The sequence below is a fragment of the Scyliorhinus canicula genome, chromosome 3 (genome assembly GCF_902713615.1).
Source record: "Scyliorhinus canicula chromosome 3, sScyCan1.1, whole genome shotgun sequence".
In the NCBI taxonomy this organism is placed as follows: Eukaryota; Metazoa; Chordata; class Chondrichthyes; order Carcharhiniformes; family Scyliorhinidae; genus Scyliorhinus; species Scyliorhinus canicula.
Genome location: NC_052148.1, coordinates 138,294,692 through 138,319,131, shown reverse-complemented (window position 1 = coordinate 138,319,131; position 24,440 = coordinate 138,294,692). Strand labels below are relative to the sequence as shown.

The window sequence follows — 24,440 nt, the reverse complement described above, 5'->3', positions numbered from 1 at the left end:
CCTGGCACGGCGCAACCTCCCGGCTGGCGGCTCCCCCGGCAAGGGGCAAGGTCCAGTGCCTGCTGCTCGTAGAGGGTTAGGGGGTGCAGCTGGGGAGATCCACCTCTGGTGGCACCCTCCCGGAAATTATGCGCTGTCTTGCCCTTTGGGGGGGGGGCATTGCTCAGGGTGGGTCTCCGCCCTCGTGCAGCTTCTTCCTGCACTGTTCCCCCATGCGGGGGATGTGCCCCACACCGCTAACGGCAGCCCCCCACCTCTCGCCATCCATGCCTCATGGTGTTTCTTGGCTGCCGTTGTGCACATCTTGGGTAGAGGATAGCCCTGTGCTCCTTCACTGCATCTAACAGTGACTCCAGGTCACTGTCCCTGAAGCAGGGTGCGGCACGACGGGGCTTCTCCATGTCGTCCCCCGGTGTTTCTCTGCGCCCTGCGCACTTCCTTATACGTGGCGTGGCGTCATCGTGGCGCCGCGGAATGACGCCACCGCTCCAGCGCTCCGCACACCGCGTTCCTCGCGGCGCTGCTGCTGGCCCCCTCGCATGCAGTGAATTGGCTGCGGTGTAGGCCCGTTTGCGCGGTCGTGAAATGCACGGCATTCACGACGGCGTGGGCACTTGGTCCTCGCCGCGGAGAACCGCCCCCAACACAGGGAGATTGGGAAATTAAATTAAAAGTTATAACAGTTGCTAATAATTAGTGGTAGTCAGTGGATGGCCGAGGCACCAGAAGGCAAATTCAGGCCCGTAGTCCTCCCTAATAATATCGACGGGGCGGGCAGCACGGTGGCGCAGTGATTAGCATTGCTGCCTCACGGCGCCGAGGTCCCAGGTTCGATCCCGGCTCTGGGTCACTGTCCATGTGGAGTTTGCACATTCTCCCCATGTTTGCGTGGGTTTCGCCCCCGGAACCCAAAGTTGTGTAGGATAGGTGCACTGGCCACTCTAAATTGCCCCTTCATTGGAAAATATGAATTGGATATTCTAAATTTTAAAAAATAATAATATCTGGGGGTGTGTACCAAAATTGGGAGAACTGTCCCACAGGGTAGTCAAATAACAGCCTGGTGTAATCATATTTACTGAACCATACCTGACAAGACCATAGACACTACAATCACCATCCATGGGTATATCCTAGGCCACTGTCAGGACAAATCCACCATAGGTGGCAGCACCGTGATATACAGTTGGGAGAGAGTTCCCCTGTGTGTTCTCAACATCGATTCCGGACCGTGAAGTATCATGGCATCAGGTCAAATATGGGCAAGGAAACATCTTGCTGATTACCACCTATCAATACTGATCCATATTGAACACCAATTAGAAGCAGAGCTGAGTGTGTTAAGGTCACAGAAGGTCTTCTGGGTGAGCCAGACTGGGACTTCAATGCCCATCACCAAGAGTGGCTCAGCAGCAGCACCACTCCTGACTGAACTGGCCAAGTCCTAAAAAGACATAGCTGCTAAACTGGGTCTGTGGCAGGTGATGGAGCCAAGAAACAAAAACCTACTTTGTAAAAAAAAATTTTTATTAAAAGCTTTTCCACCAGAAAACAGTATAACAATATAAAACAGATGCTTCAAGTTACGATGTACAAAGAACACAACCAATAGTCAAGAGCACCTCCAATCCGACCCCACCCCCCACACTGAACTAACCAAAACTGCCTTAAACACTGACGGTGCCTAACTCCTTAAAAACGGAAATGAATGACTGCTATCTTAGGTAGAACACTTCTACTGACACCCTAATGGTGTACTTGACCCTCTCTAAATGTAGAAACTTCATGAGGTCACCCACCCAGGCTGAGGCAGTGGGCAGTGGGCAGAGGAGGAGACTCCCCCCCCCCCCCCCCCCCCCCCCCCCAAGTAGAACTCTCCTCAGGGCTATTAATGAGGCAAAGGCGATGACATCTGCCTTCACCTCTGTCTGCAGCACTGGCGAATCAGACCTCCTGACAATGGCCACCAGTGGACAAGGCTCCATTTCAAAAAGTAAAGAAAAGTACAGCACAGGAACAGGCACTTTAGCCCTCCAAGCCTGGGTCGACCATGCTGCCCACCTAGCCTTAAACCTTCTATACGTCCAGGGTCCATATCCCTCTATTCCTGTCCTATTCAAGTATTTGTCAAAACGCCCTTTAAACATCACTATCGTACCTACTTCCACCACCTCCACCTGCAACGAGTTCCAGGCACTCGGTGTAAAAAAAACTTCCCTCGTCCATCTCCTCTAAACTTTTCCCCATCGCACCTTAAACCTATGTCCCCTAATAATTGCCTCTTCCACTCTGGGAAAAAGCTTCTGACTATCCACTCTGTCCATGCTCCTCATAATTTTCTATCGGGTCGCCTCTCAACCTCTGTCATTCAAGTGAAAACAAACAGAGTTTATCCAACCGCTCCTTATAGCTAAAGCATGCCATACCAGGTAACATTCTGGTAAACCTCTTCTGCACCCTCTCCAAAGCCTCCACATCCTTCTGGTAGTGTGGTGACCTGAATTGAACACTATATTCAAAGCATGGCCTAAATAAGGTTCTATACGGCTGCAGTGACTTGACAATCTTTATACTCAAAGACCCAGCCGATGAAGGCAAGAATGCCGAATGCCTTCTTGCCTACATTCTCCACCTGCATTGCCACTTTCAGTGAGCTGTGGACCTGTACACCCAGATCCCTCTGCCTGTCAATCCACTTAAGGGTTCCGCCATTTCCTGCATAATTACCACCTGTATAGACCTTCCAAAATGTACTACCTCACATTTGTCTGGATTAAACTCCATCTGACATCTCTCCAAACGATCTATATCCTGCGGTATCCTCTGACAGTCCTGCTCACTATCCGCAGTTCGACCAACCTTTGTATCATTGGCAAATTTACTAATCAGACCAGTTACATTTTCCTCCAAATCATTTATGTACGTTACAAACAATAAAGGTTCCTGTGGAACACCACTGGTCACAGCCCGCAATTCAGAAAAACCCGCTTCCACTGCTACCCACGCGTCTATGACCGAGCCAGTTCTGTATCTATCTTGCTAGCTCACCTCTGATCCCATGTGACTTCACCTTCTGTACCAGTCTGCCATTAGGAACCTTGTCAAAGGCCTTACCGAAGTCCGTTTAGACAACATCCACTGCCCTACCCTCATCAATCACCTTCGCCACTTCCTCGCAAAATCCGATCAAGATAATGAGACATGACCTCCCCTTCACAAAACCATGCTGTCTCTCGCTAATACGTCCATTTGCTTCCAAATGGAAGTAAACCCCTGTCTCGAAGAATCGAAGAATATTATCCCTATCATTGACGTAAGGCTCACCGGCATGTAATTTCCTGGATTATCCTTGCTATCCTTCTTAAACATAGGAAGAACATTAGCTATTCTCCATCACTGTAGCCAGAGAGGATACAAAGAATTATCTCATGACCCGAGCTATTTCCTCCATTTCGACACAACGAATGCCTGACATGATGTTAAAGAAAGAGACCCAAAAGCTTAACAACTTGGGACATGACCAGAACATGTGCGTATGATCAGCTGGCCCTGAAGAAAACCACTCACACCTGGCGTTCACCTCCAAGAAATAAAACACTCATCCTCACCTTGACAGATGAGCCCTGTACATCACCTTGAACTGGATTAAATTAAGCCAAGCATAGAAGGACCTGGAGTTAACCCTATGATCCCAAGAGCCTCACATATCTCCTCATCCAAAATAGACCCTTCCCCTCCCATGTCCTAAATGTCAAGTCTAAGCTCGCAAGCACAAAGAGATGATTACTACAGATAGTGGCCAACAACGACACGGAGCTAAATTTAAAATGCTATCTGAACTGCTTCCAGATCCTCAGCGTGGTCTCCACCACCGAATTCAAAAAAAATCTCGCAGGAGAGGTTGGAAGCGAGACAGTCACTAAAGTACCCTAACTAGAGCCCCGACAAACTCACCTCATTTGCCCCAAATGTAACTCGGATCACAAAGCCACCCAATAACTTTCTCAATATTAGCAGCCCAATAATAATAACAAATTGGGTAAAGCTAAACCACCTGTCTATCCCTCTATGGAACTCTGCGGTCTTGCCCACCCAAATAATAGAGGGCACTAACTTGTTAACTCTAGCAATAAAGGATTCAGGGATAAAGGTGGGGAGACATTGAAAATTAAATAAAAACCTCCGGACTGGACCCTGCTGGCCAAGGATAAGGGGAGGTTAACTACTTCTGCAAGTCAGACTTGACCCCATTCACCAGACTAGCGCCAATTGTGCGCCACCGGGATTCCCAGATAACAAAAGCTATATCTGGCCAGGAGAGGCACCATTCCCAGATAGGCACCCCTCCCTGGGGGGCGGTTGGGGGGTGGTTAACCGGAAAGAATTTGCTCTTATCCAAATTCAACATATAACCAGAGAAGGGGCCAAAAATCCTTCATTATCTCATCCATAGTGGAGACTGGGTCCGTGATATAAAGCACAGATCATCTACATACATGGACACCCTGCACTCCCTCCGTGATTTATACCCTTCCACTTATTGGAGGATCTTAGTGCTATAGCCAGTGGTTCATTTGCCAAAACAAACCGAAGCGGAGACAAAGATCATCTCTGCCTCATACCCCTGTTCAATACCATCCCTAATCTCATCATCTTAGTGCAGACACCAGCAGTGGGGGCCCTAGACAGCAAACACATCCAAGAAATGAACTTTTGCCCAAAGCCAAACCTCGCTAGGATCTCACTCCACTCTATCAAATGTTTTTTTGGCATCCATGGACACAATCACCTCTGGTTTGGACGCAAGAGAGGGGAAAAGAACAATATTTACCAGCGAATGATTATTGGCCGACAACTGCCGACACTTAACAAAGCCTGTCCGGTCTTCCGTGATCACCTCTGGAGGGCAGGGCTCCAACCGCAGCGCCTTTGAGACCAATTTACCGTCTGTATTCAAAAGCAAAATTAGTGAGAAGGACCCACATTCTATAGGCTTCTTGTCCTTATTCAGTATCAGGGAAATAGAAGCCTGCACCAGTATAATGACCAATGGAACCCGGGACAACGAGTCATTGAACAGGACTAATGCTGACGGGATCAACTGACGTAGAAACGTCTTGTAAAACTCAATGGGTAATCCATCAGGGTGGGAGCTTCACCCGTCTGCATTAACCCAATACATTTCATAATTTCCTCAGGGCCCAAGGGGGATTCCAACTTCTCCTGCCTCTCTCTTCCCACTAATGGAAAGAATAATCCATCCAAAAACTCTTCCATCGTTGAATCCTCCTTCGGGGGCTCGGAGTAGGGATCCCTATAGATAGTTTCAAAAGCCGCATTGACTTTAGACGGGGCAGGAACCAAACTGCCAACCAAGTCCCTTAATCTCCTCAGAAGTAGCCTGATGCTTCAGCTGATGATCTAAAAGGCAACTGGCATTTTCCCCTTGTTCATAAAATGTCGCCCTCGAGCGTGGAGCTGGCTCACCACTTTCGCTGTTGATATCAAATGAAACTATGTCTGTAGCTTCTCGCAAGTAACTCCAGGGTAGGGTCAAGCGATTACTGACGGTCCACCTCAAGGACAGAGTCCACGGACGTCCTGCGGCAGCAATGGAGTAAGCAGTGTCACATTTGGTGGCTCCCGCTCAAGGCGGTATATTTTGGTCTTTACCCCGACTGAAAGGCAAAATATTTGATGGCAAGAGGTGCAGTAGTGCCTGAAGAAGATGTTACACCTCCAGTGTGGCTGGTGGATGGATCCACGAACCAGGAGTGGAGCGTGACTGCTGGAACAGGAGAGTCTTTATGGTACAACACAGGATATGACGACAGAGGGAAAGCGGCTGGCCTGCCTGCCCAGTGGTTAATGGAGCAGTTGGTGAAGTTTTTGAACACAAAGTTCAGACAACAGAGGAAGGAGGCCCTGGAGAACCTGGCCAGAGTAGTGTAGCCGATTAATAGGGGATCAAGAGAGTGGAACAGAGGCTGGAATCCTTGGATCGGGTGATCTAGAAAGTGGATATTAGGCAGTAGGAGGGCACGAGGAGCAGCTGGCTTCATTGGTGGCTGAGGTGGGGGTGATGCGGGAGACCCTGAAGAGGCTGAAGGAGAAGGTGGAGGATCTTGAAAACTGCTCCAGAAGACAAAATCTGAGGATTGTGGGGATGTCCAAGAGTGAAGAGGCCGGCACATATGCAGCCAAAATGTTGGAGCAGTTGATGGGGGAGGCGGCTTTGACCAGCCCCTGGAGGTCGACCGAGCGCACAGGGCGCTGATGAGGAGGCCGCAAGCGGTGAGCCGTCAAGGGCGATGGTGGTGCGGTTGCACCGCTTTCTGGATAAGAGAAGATCCTCCGATGGCTGAGACAGACGAAGACGTGCACCTGGGAACGGAATGAGCTTGTGTGTTCCAAGACTTGGGAGCAGAAATGGCAAAGAGGGGGGGCCGGGTTTAACCGGCTCTTTAAAAAGGGGATGTACCTGGCCTGCTTCTGTGACTTTCCAGAAGCAGGGGTACTATTTTGGCACACCAGAGAAGCGATGGAGTTCATGACGGAACAATAGACTGGGAGGAGAGCAAGGACATTGAACTTGGAGAAGCTTGTGCGTGTGTTTGTTTGTTTGTTTTCAAAAATTGTTTTGCTTCTGAAGTGTTTCCTTTATTTTGATGGCAGGGTTTATGGAGGGCAGGCTGTTGATGGGGTAATATCAAGGATGGGTGCACCTATTGCAGCTCATTAGGAAAGTATGGACAGGGGGGAAAAATTAGGGGGAGGGGGTCTGGAGTTTGGAGGCCTTGGTGGGGGCCACCATGCTAGCTGGGTGGGCTACTTAATGGCAATGCAAGAGAGGGTTGTCAGGAGGTAGGCGCGGGGGGGGGGGGGGGGGGGGGGGGGGGTTGATGGTTTGTTTAAGATTGGGGGGTGGGAGGGTTGCTGACAAGCATGTGGTTGATGTGGCGTGGTTGGAAAAGGACCAATGTCGGTGGACATCTGATGGTGGGCCTGGAGGTTCGCGTGAAAAGAGCCAGGAGCTGACCCAAAAAGAGGTATGACTGATCGGCAGGGGAGCAGGACAGGGAGCCCCCAACCAGACTGGTTACATGGAACGTTAGGGAACTGAATGGGTCAGTCAACGGGTCACATGTGTTTGTGCACCTCAGGAGTCTGAATGAGGACATGGCCTTCCTGCAGGAGATGCGCTTTAGCCATAGATGGTTGAGAAAAGTATGGGTAGGGCAGGTGTTCCATTCGGGACTGGATATGGAAATGAAGGGTGTGGTGGTGCTGGTGAATAAGCGGCTGGTGTTTGAGGTGTGGAATATTGTTGCGGACTCCGGGGCGGGGGTTCGTGATGGCGTGTGGGAAGCCGGAGCGGTTGCCGGTGGCTCTGGTAAATGTTTATGGGATGATGTAGATTTTTTGAGCCGGGAAAGATTCCGGACTTGGAATCGCATCAGTTGATCGGGAGGTTGGGGAGATTTTAATATGGTTATTGAGCCGAGCTTGGACCGGTCGAGCCCAAGGAAGATGTTGCAGTGGGGCGCTGAAGTGGTCTCCGGAGCACATGGGGGGGGGGGTTGAACCTGTGGAGGTTTGCGAGGCCGAGGGCGAAGGAATTTTCATACTTCTCCCACGTGCACCGGTGTATTCCCGGATTGACTTTTTTGGGCTGGATAAGGCTTTGCTGGCGGGTTGGTTGATTCAGAGTATTCGGCAATCATGGTCTCTGACCACTCGCTGCACTGGATGGATTTGAGAGGGTACAGGGAAGGGGAGGGGGGGGGGGGGCTGGTTAGCGCCCGCAGTGGAGGTTGGATATGAGGCTATTGGCGGATGAGGAAGTGTGCGAGCGGGTGAGGGCTGCCATTCGGGAGTCCGGGGAGCTAAATGATATGGGGGAGGTCACAGCCGCCACACTGTGGGGGACCTCAAGGCGGTGGTTAAGCGGAGTTTATTTCAATTTGGGCGCATAGGGAGAAGGCGGAGCGAGCAGAGATAACAATGCTGGTAGATGAGATCCAGAAGATACAAAAAAGCTGACAAGTGTGAAAAGGGAGGTGGTCAATGCAGGATTGAGGGTAACGTACATAAATTTGCGCAGTATACGGAACATGGTAAATGAGCTTGTTGCGCACATTGAAACTGGCCGGTACGATGTTGTGGGCATCGCAGAGATGTGGCTGCAAGGGGATCAGGGCTGGGACCTAAATATACAAGGATGTCCTAACGAAAGGACAGGCAGATGGGCAAAAGGGGCAGGGTTGCATTGTTAGTAAGGAATGAAGTTAAATCGATAGAAAGGAGCGATATATGATCAGAAAGCATAGAATCTCTGTGGGTAGAGTTGAGGAATCGCAAAGGTAAAAATACCCTGATGGGAGTAATGTACAGGCCCCGTAGCAGTAGTCAGGATGTGGGGCAAAAATCAGGAGATGGAAAAGGCATGTAAAGGCGGCAATAATACAATAATCATGGGGGAACTTCAATATGCAGGTGGACTGGGAAAATCAGGTTGGTGGTGGATCCCAAGAAAAGGAATTTGTGGAATGTCTAAGAGATGGTTTTTTTGGAGCAGCTTGTGACAGAGCCTACTATGGAACAGGCAATTCTGGATTTGGTGATGTGCAATGAGGCAGACTGGATTAGGGAATTTAAAGTGAAGGAATCCTTTGGATAGCAGTGACCACAATACGATAGAATTTACCGCGCAGTTTGTGAGGGAGAAGCTGCAATCGGATGTAACGGTATTACAATTAAATAAGGGTAAATACAAAGACAGGAGGGAGAAGCTGGCCAGAGTTGCTTGGAAAAGGAGCCTAGCAGGGAAGACAGTGGAACAGCAAAGGCAGGCGATTTTGGGAGTTATTCAGGAGGCACAACAGAAATTCATCCCAAGGAGGAGGAAACATGCTAAGGGGAGGACAAGGCATCGATGGCTGATGAGGGAAGTCAAGGACAACACCAAAGTTAAAGAAAAAGCATACAAAGTGGTGAGGATTAGTCAGAAGCCAGAGGATTGGGAAGTCTTTAAAAGCGTGCAGAGGACAACTAAAATGGCAATAAGGGGGAGAAGATGAAGTACGAGTGCAAGCTAGCTAGTAATGTAAAAGAAGATTTTTTTTTCAGTATAAGGTAAGAGAGAGGCACTGGAAAATGTGTACTGGAAAAGTACTAACAGGAAACAAAGTTGTCACGGTGGTAGACACCAGTGGGATGCCAGAACTCCAGGAGAACCAGGGGGCAGAGGTGAGTGCAGTGGCCATCACGAAGGAGAAAGTTCTGGGGAAACTGAAAGGTCTGAAGGTGGATAAATCATCTGGACTGGATGGACTACACCCCAGGGCTCTAAAAGAGATAGCTCAGGAGATTGTTGAGGTATTGGTGTTAATCTTTCAGGAATCAGGTCCCAGAGGACTGGAAAGTGGCTAATGTAACACCACTGTTTAAGAAGGGAAGGAGGCAGAAGACAGGAAATTATAGGCTGATTAGTCTGACTTCGGTCATTGTTAAGATTTTAGAGTCCATTATTAAAGATGAGAGTGCGGAGTACTTAGAAGTGCATGATAAAGTTGGACTGAGTCAGCACGGCTTTGTCAAGGGGCGGTTATGCCTGACAAATCTGTTAGAGTTCTTTGAGGAGGTAGCAAGGAAGTTAGACAAAGGAGAACCAGTGGACGTGATTTATTTAGATTTCCAGAAGGCCTTTGACAAGGTGCCGCATAGGAGACTGTTGAATATGTTAAGAGCCCATGGTGTTAAGGGAGAGATCCTGGCATGGATAGAGGGTTGGCTGACTGGCAGAAGGCTGAGAGTGGGGATAATGGGGTCTTTTTCAGGTTTTCAGGATGGCAGCGGGTGACTAGTGGTGTGCCTCAGGGGTCTGTGCTGGGACCACAACTTTTCACAATGTACATTAATCATCGGGAGGAAGGAACTGAAGGCGCTGTTGCTAAGTTTGCAGATAATATAAAGATCTGTAGAGGGGCAGGTATTCTTGAGGAAGCAGGCAAGCTGCAGAAGGACTTGAGCAGGCTAGGAGAGTGGGTAAAGAAGTGCCAGATGGAATATAATGTGGAAAAAAGTGAGGTTATGCACTTTGGAGGGAGAAATGGAGGCATAGACTATTTTCTAAATGAGAAGATGCTTAGGAAATCAGAAGCACAAAGGGGAGTCCTTGTTCACGATTCTCTTAAAGTTAATGTGCAGGTCCAGTCGGCAGTTAGGAAGGTAAATGCAATGTTAGCATTCATGTCGGGAGGGAGGGTTTAAACTAGTATGGCGGGGGGTGGGTAACGGAGCAATAGGTCAGAAGGTGAAAGAATGGAGGCAGAACTAAGGAATAGGGCCAGTATGGCTCTGAGGAAGAGCAGACAGGGAGATGTTGCTGAAAACAGTGGGTGGTGGTCTGAAGTGCATATGTTTTAATGCAAGAAGTATTACAGGTAAGGCAGATGAACTTAGAGCTTGGAATGGTACTGGAACTATGATGTTGTTGCCATTACAGAAACCTTGTTGAGGGAAGGACAGGATTGGCAGCTAAATGTTCCAGGATTTAGATGTTTCAGGCGGGATAGAGGGGGATGTAAAAGGAGCGGCGGAGCTGCGCTACTGGTTAGGGAGAATATCACAGCTATACTACGGGAGGACACCTCAGAGGGCAGCGAGGCTATGTGGGTAGAGATCAGGAATAGGAAGGGTGCAGTCACGTGTTGGGGGTTTACTACAGGCCTCCCAACAGCCAGCGGGAGATAGAGGAGCAGATGGGTAGACAGATTTTGGAAACGAGTAAAAACGACAGGGTTGTTGTGATGGGAGATTTCAACTTCCCCAATATTGACTGGGACTCACTTAGTGCTAGGGTCTGGACGGGGCGGAGTTTTGAAGGAGCATCCAGGAGGGCTTCTTAAAACAATATCTAGACAGTCCAACTAGGGAAGGGGCTGTACTAGACCTGTTAATGGGGAATGAGCCCGGCCAGGTGGTAGAAGTTTCAGTAGGGGAGCATTTTGGGAACAGTGACCATAATTCAGTAAGTTTTAAAGTGCTGGTGGACAAGGATAAGAGTCTCTTGGGTGAATGTGCTAAATTGGGGGAAGGCTAATTATACAATATTAGGCGGGAACTGAAGAACCTAGATTGGGGGAGGATGTTTGAGGGTAAATCAACATCTGACATGTAGGAGGCTTTCAAATGTCAGTGGAAAGGAATTCAGGACCGGCATGTGAGGAAGGAGGATAAATACGGCAAATTTCGGGAACCTTGGATAACGAGAGATATTTTCGGCCTCGTCAAAAAGAAAAAGGAGGAATTTGTCAGGGCTAGAAGGCTGGGAACAGACAAAACCTGTGTAGAATATAAGGAAAGTAGGAAGGAACTTAAGCAAGGAGTCAGGAGGGCTAGAAGAGGTCACGAGAAGTAATTGGCAAATAGGGTTAAGGAAAATCCCAAGGCTTTTTACACATATATAAAAAGCAAGAGGGTAGCCAGGGAAAGGGTTGGCTCACTGAAGGATAGGCAAGGGAATCTATGTGTGGAGCCAGAGGAAATGAGCGAGGTACTAAATGAATACTCTGCATCAGTATTCACCAAAGAGAAGGAATTGGTGGATGTTGAGTCTGGAGAAGGGTGTGTAGATAGCCTGGGTCACATTGAGATCCAAAAAGACGAGGTGTTGGGCGTTTTGAAAAATATTAAGGTAGATACGTCCCCAGGGCCGGATGGATTCTGCCCCAGAATACTGAAGGAGGCTAGGGAGGAAATTGCTGAGGCCTTGACAGAAATCTTTGGATCCTCACTGTCTTCAGGTGATGTCCCAGAGGACATGAGAATATCCGTCCCTGCCACTGGATAAAAACCCTGAAACTCACTTACTAATAGCACTGTGTGTGTACCTACATGGGCTGCAGCGATTTAAGGCGGCAACTCACCACCACCTTCTCAAGGGCAACTAGGGATGAGCAATAAATACTTGCCCAGCCAACAATGTCAACATCTGGTGACTAAGTTTTAAAAAGATGGTATTTAAGGATTTGCATTAAATATTCATTATATTGAGGAATAAAAGCACCCTGGAAAAATGATATCAAGGGTGAACTTTCTGGGATTAAAGCATTAGCCAATGTTGATATCCTTAGTAACTTGGGCCTATAAAGTAAAAATTGCTCTTATCGAAACTTTAAAGGGTATGACACAGAAAGTTTGTTTCCCCTAGCTCAACAGTCTAGAACTAGGAGGTGTGGTGTCAAAATAAGGGGTTGGCCATCAAGGACTGAGGAAACATATATTCACTCAGAAGGTTGAGTGTTTTGGGGAATTTTCTAATCCCAGTGTTATGGATACTCCCATTATTGATTATATTGAAGGCCAAGATATATGAGCAAGTGGAGTTGAGGTTGACATCAATCGGTCTGATTGATTGGCAATACAGGTTTGAGGGGTCATTTAGCCAATTCCCACTCCTATTTCTTAAGTTGCGTTTCTCTCCCGTTCCATTCACCAGTTCCTCACCACAATTCTCCTCCAACATAAATAAGCAATATCAATACACTTTAAAATGTTTTGTTGATTAAAATCAATGTTTCAGTGCATTTGTATATCTTAAATGAAATGAAAAATGAAAATCGCTTATTGTCACGCGTAGGCTTCAATGAAGTTACTGTGAAAAGCCCCTAGTCGCCACATTCCGGCGCCTGTTCGGGGAGGCTGTTACGGGAATCGAACCATGCTGCTGGCCTGCCTTGGTCTGCTTTCAAAGCCCACGATTTAGCCCAGTGTGCTAAAAAGCCCCCTGAAGTCCTCTTGAATTTGCTGCAACAATGAAGTATGGACTTCAATAACGTTACTCTGAAATGAAAATGAAATGAAAATCACTTATTGTCACGAGTAGGCTTCAATGAAGTTACTGTGAAAAGCCCCTAGTCGCCACATTCCGGCGCCTGTCCGGGGAGGCTGGTACGGGAATCGAACCGTGCTGCTGGCCTGCTTGGTCTGCTTTAAAAGTCAGCGATTTAGCTCAGTGAGCTAAACCAGCCCCTTTTTAAAAGCTAAAAAGACTAAAAAGAAGGCAACTTTAACATTTTAATCTCAGGCAAGTCCTCTTCGTGCATTCAATAGTGTGCCTACAATTGCAATAGTATTACCAGAATATTACCTGTAGCTGTTTAACTTTACCATTAATGACACCTAAAGTCTCCAAAATACCAAGCACACGTTGTAACCTCTCCTATTTCCCCAATTTCAATCGCACAACCAATACCATTGGCTAGACAAAGCAGATGTGCTTCATTTAGTTGACACCAGGAATAGTTGTAATGTAGCCTGAGGGCAATCTGTGGCCCTTGTGCTGATCCACATTCAGCCTTGTCTCATAGTGGGTGGATGCCGATTGCTGGAAATACTATTGGAGCCAATTTGATAAAGAGATAGGCAGCATTGGAAGGAGGAAAATATACTCCGGTGCTGCAGAATAGGTGCGCGAGACTGCCCCTCCAGCAAGTCACTGCTCAGGATTTTGCTCCTCGACTAAAGAAAATTGAAAACACCCTTGTTATCAACGCACTGAGAATGCGTGAGGAAGGAACAAGAAGCAGTCCGATTTTGCCAAAACAGTCACCAGCACACATTATTGTGTTGAATCAAAACAATTGTGAGTTGAGAAAACAGTTCAGGTAAGCGAAAATTACAGTTGGCTATTGGAGTTGCTCAATCATCATTACGAAAAGAAAACAAGATTGCACTTCATCACATCCTCAGGCATGTCACGAAAGCTGAATTTCTCAGAGGAAGTGACTTACGGTCAGAGCAGGAGGACCTTGAGCTTGCTATTTTCTACCACATCCTTATCTCTTTCACAGCATCTTTATCGCTAGATTCCCATAACCTCACCTCACCAAGCATAGCAGTCATCTTTAGAGAAATATATTTTTAAAAAGAACTCTCCCTTAATCACAAACTCAGAATGGCCTCTACTCTGGAAAAATATCAGTGCCAACACCTCAACCACATTGACCTATTTAACTGCATGTTCACCACACATTGTTTTCAATGCTCACATTCCCACTCGAGTACGTTGGGAGTAATTGGTACTAGCTGGCAAGCCAAAGGTCATAAGTTCAAACTTAAATTAAATAAATTTAGTCAATTGCAGGCGACCACCAGAAAACAGAATAATCAGAAACAATGCCAGATAGGGCAGCACGGTAGCATTGTGGATAGCACAATCACTTCACAGCTCCATGGTCCCAGGTTCGATTCCGGCTTGGATCACTGTCTGTGCGGAGTCTGCACATCCTCCCCGTGTGTGCGTGGGTTACCTCCGGGTGCTCCGGTTTCCTCCCACAGTCCAAAGATGTGCAAGTTAGGTGGATTGGACATGATAAATTGCCCTTAGTGTCTAAAATTGCCCTTTGTGTTGGGTGGGGTTACTGGGTTATGGGGATAGGGTGGAGGTGTTAACCTTGGGTACGGTGCTCTTTCCAGGAGCTGGTGCAGACTCGATGGGCCGAATGGCCTCCTTCTGCACTGTAAATTCTATGATAATTCTATGAAAGTCATGAAAAATCTAACTAGTTCAAAAATTTCCATCACAAAGGGAAGGTGCTGTCCCAACTTGGCCTGAGCTCTACCAACCACATTCCATGGTGATGTGATTGGCAGGCTGGGCCGACGTGGATTGCATTTGGTGCAGTGTAGCGAGAGACAGACCTCTAACACTGGACAAGATGCAACATGATTTTATTTAACATCTTAATTAATATACATGTTCAACTGTGGGTTGACACTATACTGACTTGGCTGGAGACCTAGTACTAGCCTGACCAGACTTACTAGCTATCACATGGTGTTTTGCACTGGCTAGCTCACGAACTCTGACTGTCTCAGTGGCTGGGTCCAGAGAGAGAGAGGGAAACCTGGTGCCCTCTGGCTTTATAGTGGTCGTGTCCTGTCTGGTGATTGGCTGCTCTGTTCTGTGTGCTTACTGGTCATCCTGTGTGTCAATCACTGCCTGTCTGCACTCCATTATATACATAGATGTATATTATGACAGATGGCTGACACTAATGCTTTAAAAAAACTCAAGTCCGTTGGGCAACAAAAGCTGCCTTGCTATCAACTCCCACGTCCCACACAAAAGTAACTCACCATCTCCCAGCCAGCCATTCATTCATCACTGTCCCCATCATGGCCCAGTCCTTCCCCGTAAGTCTGAGGGCTGCATACCTGACGTATAACTGATGAGTCCTTAATTGAGAGAACAGGTTGAACTACGTGGAAATCACTACCTTGTCTCACTGTTCTCAACCAAATCTTTCTGTTGCCTACTTCCCAGAAGATCAAGGAATTATATATCCTGGAAAGCGTGCATATTAATGGCATTTGCTTTGGTGGTGGTAGTGGGGTGGGGGGGGGGGGGGGGAGAGACCTGGCTTCGGGTGGCTTTTATACTGCCATCTAAACTACAATCTTTGAACAATGCTTCATGATGCATGTAAATTATGGGCCTAAAAGGGAGACATGCTGTTGCATCTTTCCATTTTGTACTCATCAGGACAGATACAGAAGAATACCAAATCTCAGAAGGGAAGAATAATTTATGCTGCACAAGATGGCAAGTCGTGATTGGTTGGACTCTAATTCATAGAGGTGTTACCATGGAGAATGCTGCAGGGAACAGTGAACTACCAGGTTTTTGTTTGAATTCATACAATCCTGATTGGTTAAGGCATGGGAAGTCTTTTCTCAGCAATACTTGTTTCTGTACTACCAAGTGACTTTAATCAATGTTAGGAGAGTGCCTTTGGTATCCTGATATCGGCAAAGAAATATTAGCATTTTAATTGCCGGAGAAGGACACAAATGTTCTTTGAAAATATATTTTCAACGGTTGGCCTTAGCTCCTAGCATTGTATCTGCTAAATAATTTGTCTACGTTTTTTTATAATTCGTTCATGTGATGTGGGCGTTGCTGACTGGGCCAGCATATATTTTTCATTCCTGAGGGCATTTAAGAGTCAACACATTGCTGTGGATTTGCAGTCACATTTGGGCCAGACCGGATAAGAGTTTCAGTGAACCAGATGGAGTTTATGATGATTGACGTTAGATTTTTTTATCAAATTCAAATTTCACTATCTGTAGTGGGATTCAAACCTGGGTCCACAGAGCATTACCCTGGGTCTCTAGACAGTACCATTATAATAATTTACTGTTGTCACTAGTAGGCTTATATTAACACTGTAATGAAGTTACTGTGAAAATCCCCTGGTCGCCAAACTCCGGCACCGATTCGGATACAAAGAGGGAAGATTCAGAATGTCCAAATTGCCAAACAAGCACGTCTTTCGGAACTTGTGGGAGGAAAGCAGAACACCCGGAGGAAATCTGCGCAGACATGAGGAGAACATGCAGACTCCGCATTGACAGTGACCCAAGCGGAAATTGAACCTGGGGCCCTGGCGCTGTGAAGCAACATGCTAACCACTGTGCTAACATGCCACCCATCACTATGCTACTGTGCTGCCCAACTACACCACTGCAACCCTTGTTGTTCTGTACAAACTAATTATACCTCACCCACCTGTATTTGCAAGTGGAAATACAGATCGGATTCTCTCATAACCATGTCAACTGAATGCAAGACACTTTGAAACTATACATTCACATTACTGGAACATAGGAGTTCATACATAGTTCAACTGACATCACATTACACAATGCGAACAATATCAGGAAAAAAAAAAGAGATAGAAATAATAAATACCAAAAGGTCATCCAGCCAGAGCACTGCCGAGGAGGGGGAGCTATGCCACAGGTAAACCTGACTGAAGAACATGGTTTCATGCTGTAGCTCTGTTCAACACATCAGTCACATATCAACCAAAAGTAGATTGAACATTCTAAACAATAATTAGGAGACCTCCAGACTTTCATTTTCTCTTGAATGTGAGCCAAAGTAAATGAAATTAGGTGAAATCAACTGTGAGCAAACTTTCTCAGGTTAAGAAAATAAAACAGATCTCTGCTTTCAAATGAATGTGGGTTTAATCAGCAAAACAAATTTGGAAAGATTAAATAATTTCAATAAATGACAAACACCCAAAACTGGCTTCACAAAGTGTAATGCTGGCAAGTATTAACTAATTAATTGCACCTGCCCAAGTCTCTTCTTCCACTGCGCGACACAGGATGCTAAAGCTGCAGTCTATGTCAATGCTGTCCAGTGTTTTTGTAAGAAGACCAGACAGTGGCTGCCTCTGACCATTTCCCTCTTTCATTGCACCTTTTCCTTAGCCTAACATCCTCTCTTCAATGTTCTGCTTTCCACCTATTCCCCTTGCACCAAGCTCTGAGCTGCAAAGTACTTCAAGTAGTCATACAAGTTGACAAATAGAACATGGAACAGTACAGCACAGAACAGGCCCTTCGGCCCTCGATGTTGTGCCAAGCAATGATCACCCTACTCAAACCCACGTATCCACCCTATACCCGTAACCCAACAACCCCACCCCCTTAACCTTACTTCTTAGGACACTACGGGCAATTTAGCATGGCCAATCCACCTAACCCGCACATCTTTGGACTGTGGGAGGAAACCGGAGCACCCGGAGGAAACCCACGCACACACAGGGAGGACGTGCAGACTCCACACAGACAGTGACCCAGCCGGGAACTGAACCTGGGACCTGGGACCCTGGAGCTGTGAAGCATTTATGCTAACCACCATGCTACCGTGCTGCCCAAATTTAACTCGACTAATTTTAAAACTCAGTGAACATTTTGAAAGCACTTTGAAAAACATGTTTCCCAACTGGAGAGTGCCAACAGTGATCTCACAGACGAGTAGCAATAATAGTGATGCAGAGTTGGCATTATTGGCATTTTGAAGTTGAGCCAATAAGGACTGATAAACCATCAGCGACTGAAGTTGTGATACATCACGGGAGAGAATGAAGACTGATACAGTCCCATTGTTTCACAGAGCTTCAGGCTGGATGGTCGCTCCTACAAGTGAATGGGAAAATTACTGGAGAGAAATCAGTCAGAAGTAAAGAAAGACTGCTTGAACTCCCAAATGTATGGAGCAGCTTAGGGTCCAAATGCCAACTGTCTACCGCAAATACGAATGTTGGCAACTATGACAATTATGGAGACATAAAGCTTGGAATAACTTAGCAAAAGGTGGCACGCCATGATATGGCAGTGTGATTTTTACAGATAAGTGAGCCGTAACTTGTACTTAAATGACATTTACAAATGTGAGGAAACTCTATCACACCGCTGACATGTTGTTCATTCCTTCCACCTTTCATCAGTTCAAACTGAAGCATAAAAATTGTAGATTGTGGTGTTTATTTTGCAGCCAAGGAAATGTTAGTAATTTCTCAAGAAAAGTAGTGTAGTTTTAACCAAAAGGAGGGAAAGGATTTTTAACGTGTGATTCTAAAACCATAGAACTCATTCCTGCATTCAATCAGATCAAAGCAGAGCTGCGTCGCAACTCCACTCATCCCATCTTTCACCTTTATTCCTTGATGACCCTGCCTAAAAACAAACAGTGACTCTCAGTTTTAAAAACGTAAACTGACACAGAATCTATAGTCGTTTAAAGGAGGACATTCCATATTGCTACTACCTATGTGCGACAGATGCTTCCTGATTTTACAATTTACTGGACAGCTCTAATTATAAGATTATGCCCTCTTGTTCTGGATTCTCTTACGGAACCCAGACCAATTAGATTAGGAAACTGGGTTCCCCAATGAGGCCACACTTAGTCCCATTTCTTGCACCGTGAACTCCGCTTGCCTGACCCCCGAATCTCTCCTAAAGCCCAAACTCACCAATAAGGGGATCTTTGGACCCCCCACATCCCACTGCACCTGCGCAGTGCACTCATGGGCCCGATCCTCGGCACAGGAAAATTCCATCCTGGCACTTTCACAGCACAACTGCCAGCGGGCTGTAGCCACCTAAAATGGACACTGGGCTAACAAGATGGAGAATTGCTAAGACTGCAGGGAAAAAGCAGTTTAGCCAAGACAGCAGTCTGCAAAGACTGATTAGCATTTTGCAAGCAGCAAAACCAGTTTCTGGCCAGGTGGAAGATCTCAAACCAAAGGTGTTAATAGCAAAACGCTTTGCATATTAATGAGGCAATCCAGATCTGGGCACACACAATGGCAACATTTGGGTTTTGAATAGATACTTTAAGTGGATGTCCAGACAGAGCGGCACCAGAAGTATCCACCATAGAGACCGCCCCCTCCATCGAGGAAAGACCCTCAAATTGGGGGAATTCAAAAGATATCGATTAGGATCTGATCCAATCGATACCTGAAGGTGAAAGCCCGCCCCAAAAGAGGCACGGACATTGGGGCCCTATAAAGATAGACCCCCACACATGGTCCTGTCTGTTGTTTTCGTGCTCCGGCTTTGACTTCGACCCAGAACTTCGACTTGTATCCTGACTCCAGCCGTTGAGCAACAGCCGCCGAACCGTAAGTGACAATACGACGCTCGCTACGCGAACCAGCCCCACTAGACCCCCAGCGACCAGCACACTCTCTGAAGGTTGCAGACCAAGATCGGAACGAAGGCCTCGCTCCCTGACCTTGCCTGTTCCTGTTTAGTTAAGTATTCTGATCGCTTAGTTTAGTTGTAGCTTAGTCCCTTAGCGTGTGCATGAGTATTTATTATATTTGTAATAATAAATACTAATCGTTTGGAACTTACTAATCGGTGTGTCGTTTTATTACTTTGAACCTGACCTTGGAATATTTGTGAGGTGTTATACGACACCTGGCGACTCCCAAGCTGAAAATACACACACAGAGCCTAGCAGTGTTAAGCACACGGCCTTTAAACGGAGGCGTGTTAATACACTCCAATAAACGCGAATTACACTCAAGTAAAACGTGCAACAGGGCAGTGCCAGGCTGACATCCAGGTGGCACTGCCAGGCAGTCACCAGCAATGCCTGGGTGTCACCCTGCCCAGAGGCAAGCACCTGGGGGCCTTCCGATCCCCTGAGAGACCCCCACGAGTGCCATTTCATCTGGTCCCTGTTTGTGGAGACCAATACTGACCGGGGTCTCCGAGGCAAAGGGGGTTAGATCCCAATGCCTCTGGTACCTCATATTAGAGCGAGACTAGTTTGAAAATTTGCAAATGTACTTCAATCAATTTAGTATACTGTATTTGCTGCTGGCAACGTGGTCTCCTCTGCACTGGGGAGACCAAACAAAGGCAGGGTGACCATTTTGTGAAGCACCTTCTCTCAGGCCATGATGCTGAACTTATTGTCACTTGTCATTTTCTCCACCTTGCTCCCACTCTGACCTTTCTAACCTCGGCCTGTTACAGTGTTCCAATGAAGCCCAATGCAAGTTTGAGGAACAGCCGCCTTATCTTTTGACTTGGCTTCCTGGACTCAAGAACGGTTCACCAATTCTGGATCATAACGTTGGCCTCCAATTTATATCATGAGTGTTTCTTTTGCTGGTTCAGTATTTTTGTTTCTTTCTTCAGTCCTTCACTTTATGTACTGCTGCAACTCACTAAGGTTCCATCAACAGCACCTCCCAAACCCATGACCGCTACAACCTCGAAGGACAAGGTCAGCAGCAGATGCATGGCAGCACAACCACCTCCAGGTTCCCTCAAAGTCACACACCACCCTGACTTGAATTATATCACTGTTCCTTCACTGTCATTGGGTCAAAATCTTGAAACATTCTCCCCAACATTGCCAGCCACTGTACCGCTCCTGTGGTGGGCTAATGTCTGATCAAACAAGGCTGCCACAAATGACAATGGATCTTGAGTGGATCCTCCTGGCTTAATCATAGAATTTACAGTGCAGAAGGAGGATATTCGGCCCATCGAGTCTGCACCGGCTCCTGGAAAGAGCACCCTACCCAAGGTCAACACCTCCACCCTATCCCCATAACCCAGTAACCCCACCCAACACTAAGGACAATTTTGGATACTAAGGGCAATTTATCATGGCCAATCCACCTAACCTGCACATCTTTGGACTGTGGGAAGAAACCGGAGCACCCGAAGGAAACCCACGCACACACGGGGAGGATGTGCAGACTCCGCACAGACAATGACCCAAGCCGGAATCGAACCTGGGACCCTGGAGCTGTGAAGCAATTGAGCTATCCAAAATGCTACCGTGCTACTCTTTAAATCAAAGGGAAAAGGAATACACAGGGCATCCTGTGTATTCCCACTGGAGGTTAAGTCTGAATAGGACATGGTAATTCAGTCTGTGGCCGTACCCCTCTGGCTCTGCTGCTAGTTGTCTTTTCCCTCAGTTTATTTAACCCCTAAATTGCCAAATTTCTGGATTCAAGTTCCTCATATCTCCCTATTATGATAGTAGTTAAAATATAGAATCACAGAATGATACAGTACAGGAAGCCATCTAATACAGCAAACCCGAACAGCCTCTTTGGGATAGTTATCAAATTAATTCCACTCTCCAGTTCTTTTCCCGTACTCGTCATTATTTGCCCTTCATATACTGATCCAATTCTCTTTTGAATAGTGTAATGGGTCTGTTTCCACCTTGGCATTCCAGATCACAATAACTCAGTGGTAATAAAGTGTTTCCTAATTTTGCAATCACATTGGATGTGTGTTGGTTACCCCGCTTTCTGTCACTGGAAAGTTCTTGTTATTTACTCCATCAAAACTAATCACCATCTTTACACATCTCAATTAAATCTCCTCTTAACCTTCTCTGACCTGAGGAGAATAATCACATCTTTGTATCCAGTATGTCCTAACACCATTCCAGTAAATCTCGTCTGCATCCTTTCCGAGATCTTGACATTTTTCTCAAAGTGCAGTACCCAAATTGAACAGCAATACCCCAGATGAGGCATAGCTGGGATTTTATAAAGGTTTAGCATAACTTCCTCACTTTCGTACACCATTCCTCTATTAATAAAGTCAAGGATCCCGTGTTTTCTGAACAATCTTTTCAACTTGCATGTGCGTATTATGTGTGTGTGTATACACAAACACACACACACACAAACAAAACTTGCTCCTGTAGACAAAAAATAGTGGGGAAAATCGATTTATTTTCTAAAGTTATCCAGAAATGAGTTACAGATGTGTTGGGACCATGACACACATTGCTTTATGCTTTCTAGACAAAGAAGCATTTCTCACCGAAACACTGAATGGGGTCTACAGCTGTAATGTGTTTGCCAGCTGTTGCTTTATACAGAATGGGGTACATCAATCCCTGAAGTCGATAGTTTACTTTCAAATTAGAAATGTAATATTTGGGAGATTGATTCTTTGAAAGGAGATGGTTTCATTTCAACTTCTGCTTTCAAAGTCACCAAAGTCCAGAATCGTTTCAAATATCTCAGCATCAAGTTCCCCTTGGAATATCAAAACAATTGACATCTGCAGCAGTACAAGCTCAACAAGCTCACACAGATACACATCGACAAAGCCAGTTTTGGTTCAGCAACAGTTCAGATTACTCATGAGATTATCTACAGTAATCAATGTGTGCCACTTGCTCCATTTAAACAATACACTATTTTAAAAGGTAATGTGGTGAAAAGGGGCATTTATCACACACTCTTGTAACCATCTCATTTCAAAGAGTCTCCACAATAAGGATCTGCCTCCTTGATTTACTACGCTTCTGGGTGCACAGACAACACATTGCTTTGCCTGTCTTGTCCACAGATGATCATCTGATCTGCTGAGTACTCCCAACATAGCTGGTTTTCTATCCAATTCCCAGTACCTTAACTTGAGAAATTTGTGGGTGAGTTTGGTTCTTGGCACTCACTGGTCATTATGGTAAATATGTACTTGAGCAGATGGGCTGATCCAAATAACTTAAATTTGGCACAGTATACTTGATCAATTAGTAATGATGTTACCGCACAACTCATATTTACAATCACACCTTGGAATGAAATGTAAGGGGGTGTAGTGGCTCATTAAAGCTCCTGGTTTCTATATTATTTTGATATATCCGTTTCGGAAGCTAAAATGGTATCCTGCTAATTACTCACACTACAAAATAAGAATTAATTGTGAAATATATATCAGACACTTCCTGAACACCTATCATTTCCAACTAATCATCATTATTTTGCAACAGGTTTATAGACACAAACTAATTCATGATACTAATGCATTTGTAAAACAATCTGAGATTTGTTGGAAGTTTTGTGACAATGCACTGTGTGGCCCAGCCGATTACATACGTTTCTTGCACCCTTAGACACAACCTACCTGAGCCTGCACCGTCCTGAAAACCTATGTGCTGTGTGGCTGTCTCCCTCCACTTGCACGGTGTTCACTTCGAACACCCTTCGGAACAACACACAAGTTGTTATATTTCCCCCCTCGCGGAAATATACTCGGTATTTCGTTGAGGTTACCAGCTAGCATTTCATTGAATGCAAATGCAGCGTTTAGACTAATTTCTACTCTCACAATCACACCGCCCACCAACGGTAACCGCACGAAGTCGAGAGAAGCAGGAAGTAGCAAACTTTTGGAGGACCTCCTGGTCATGACTTTAGGTGGCGCTGCCTTACAAGCGCAGGCACCAGTGCAGTGCCTCGAAGAGAGGACTGGAGCGGTGCTGTCAGGCAGTGCTGGTACATTGCGCTTCATCGCGCCACAAGCCTGAGGAAAATCCAGGGTTCTGTGTGATCAGAGTAGTTATCCCAAATCCAGCGCATTCATTTTAAAACGTCATCAATAAACTCTGATGCTAGCTCGAGTTTGCCGATGGGTCCAGAACAAGCTCACCTCCCCTGCTGTTAGCTCGGGTCATAGAGACCCCTACAAATAACCAGGTGTTGGGTTTAACAGAATTTAACTCAAATGTAGCATCTTGAACTAATTTAGGTCAAATGTAGAACTGAATGATTTACTGATCTGTGAAGAGCAACTGCCTATATGAAACTCAGGATGGTTCAGGGAAGATTTTCTTAAACTATTAAAGCGGTGCAATGGCGAAACAAATAAGTCTATGGCACACTGATGGGCGTAGATTAATAGATAGACATTGTCTACATCAGAGTTGTCCAATAAGACTTCCATGCTTTTGGCGATTATATTCACCTCATAATACAAAATTTACTCAAAGGATGTGGTGACTTTTGTTACTATCTCCGAGAGGTGGGCAGCACGGGAGCACAGTGGTTATCACCATTGCTTCACAGCTCCAGGGTCCCAGGTTCGATTCCCTTGGGTCACTGGCTGAGTGGAGTTTGCACGTTCTCCCCGTGTGCGCGTGGGTTTCCTCCGGGTCCCCGGTTTCCTCCCACAGTCCAAAGATGCGCAGGTTAAGTGGATTGGCCATGCTAAATTGCCATTAGTGCCCAAAAAAAAGGTTAAGTTGGGTTACGGGAATAAAGGGGATAGGGTGGCGGTGTGGGGCT

At 46.3% G+C, this 24,440-nt stretch overlaps 1 protein-coding gene across 5 annotated transcripts in view; it reads right to left on the bottom strand.

Moving 5' to 3' along the window:
- zmp:0000000660 (arf-GAP with Rho-GAP domain, ANK repeat and PH domain-containing protein 2) overlaps positions 1 to 23,545 on the bottom strand; it is a 494,698-nt gene extending 471,153 nt beyond the window's left edge. For 4 of the 5 annotated variants that reach the window (XM_038791438.1, XM_038791439.1, XM_038791440.1 and 1 more), the window contains exon 1: positions 23,281 to 23,544. The gene's annotated coding sequence lies outside the window, so the exon portion shown is untranslated. Of the gene's footprint in view, positions 1 to 23,280 lie in introns of all 5 variants that reach the window. The other variant, XM_038791442.1, reaches the window with a different exon arrangement.
- Between the last annotated feature and the right edge of the window lie 895 nt (positions 23,546 to 24,440).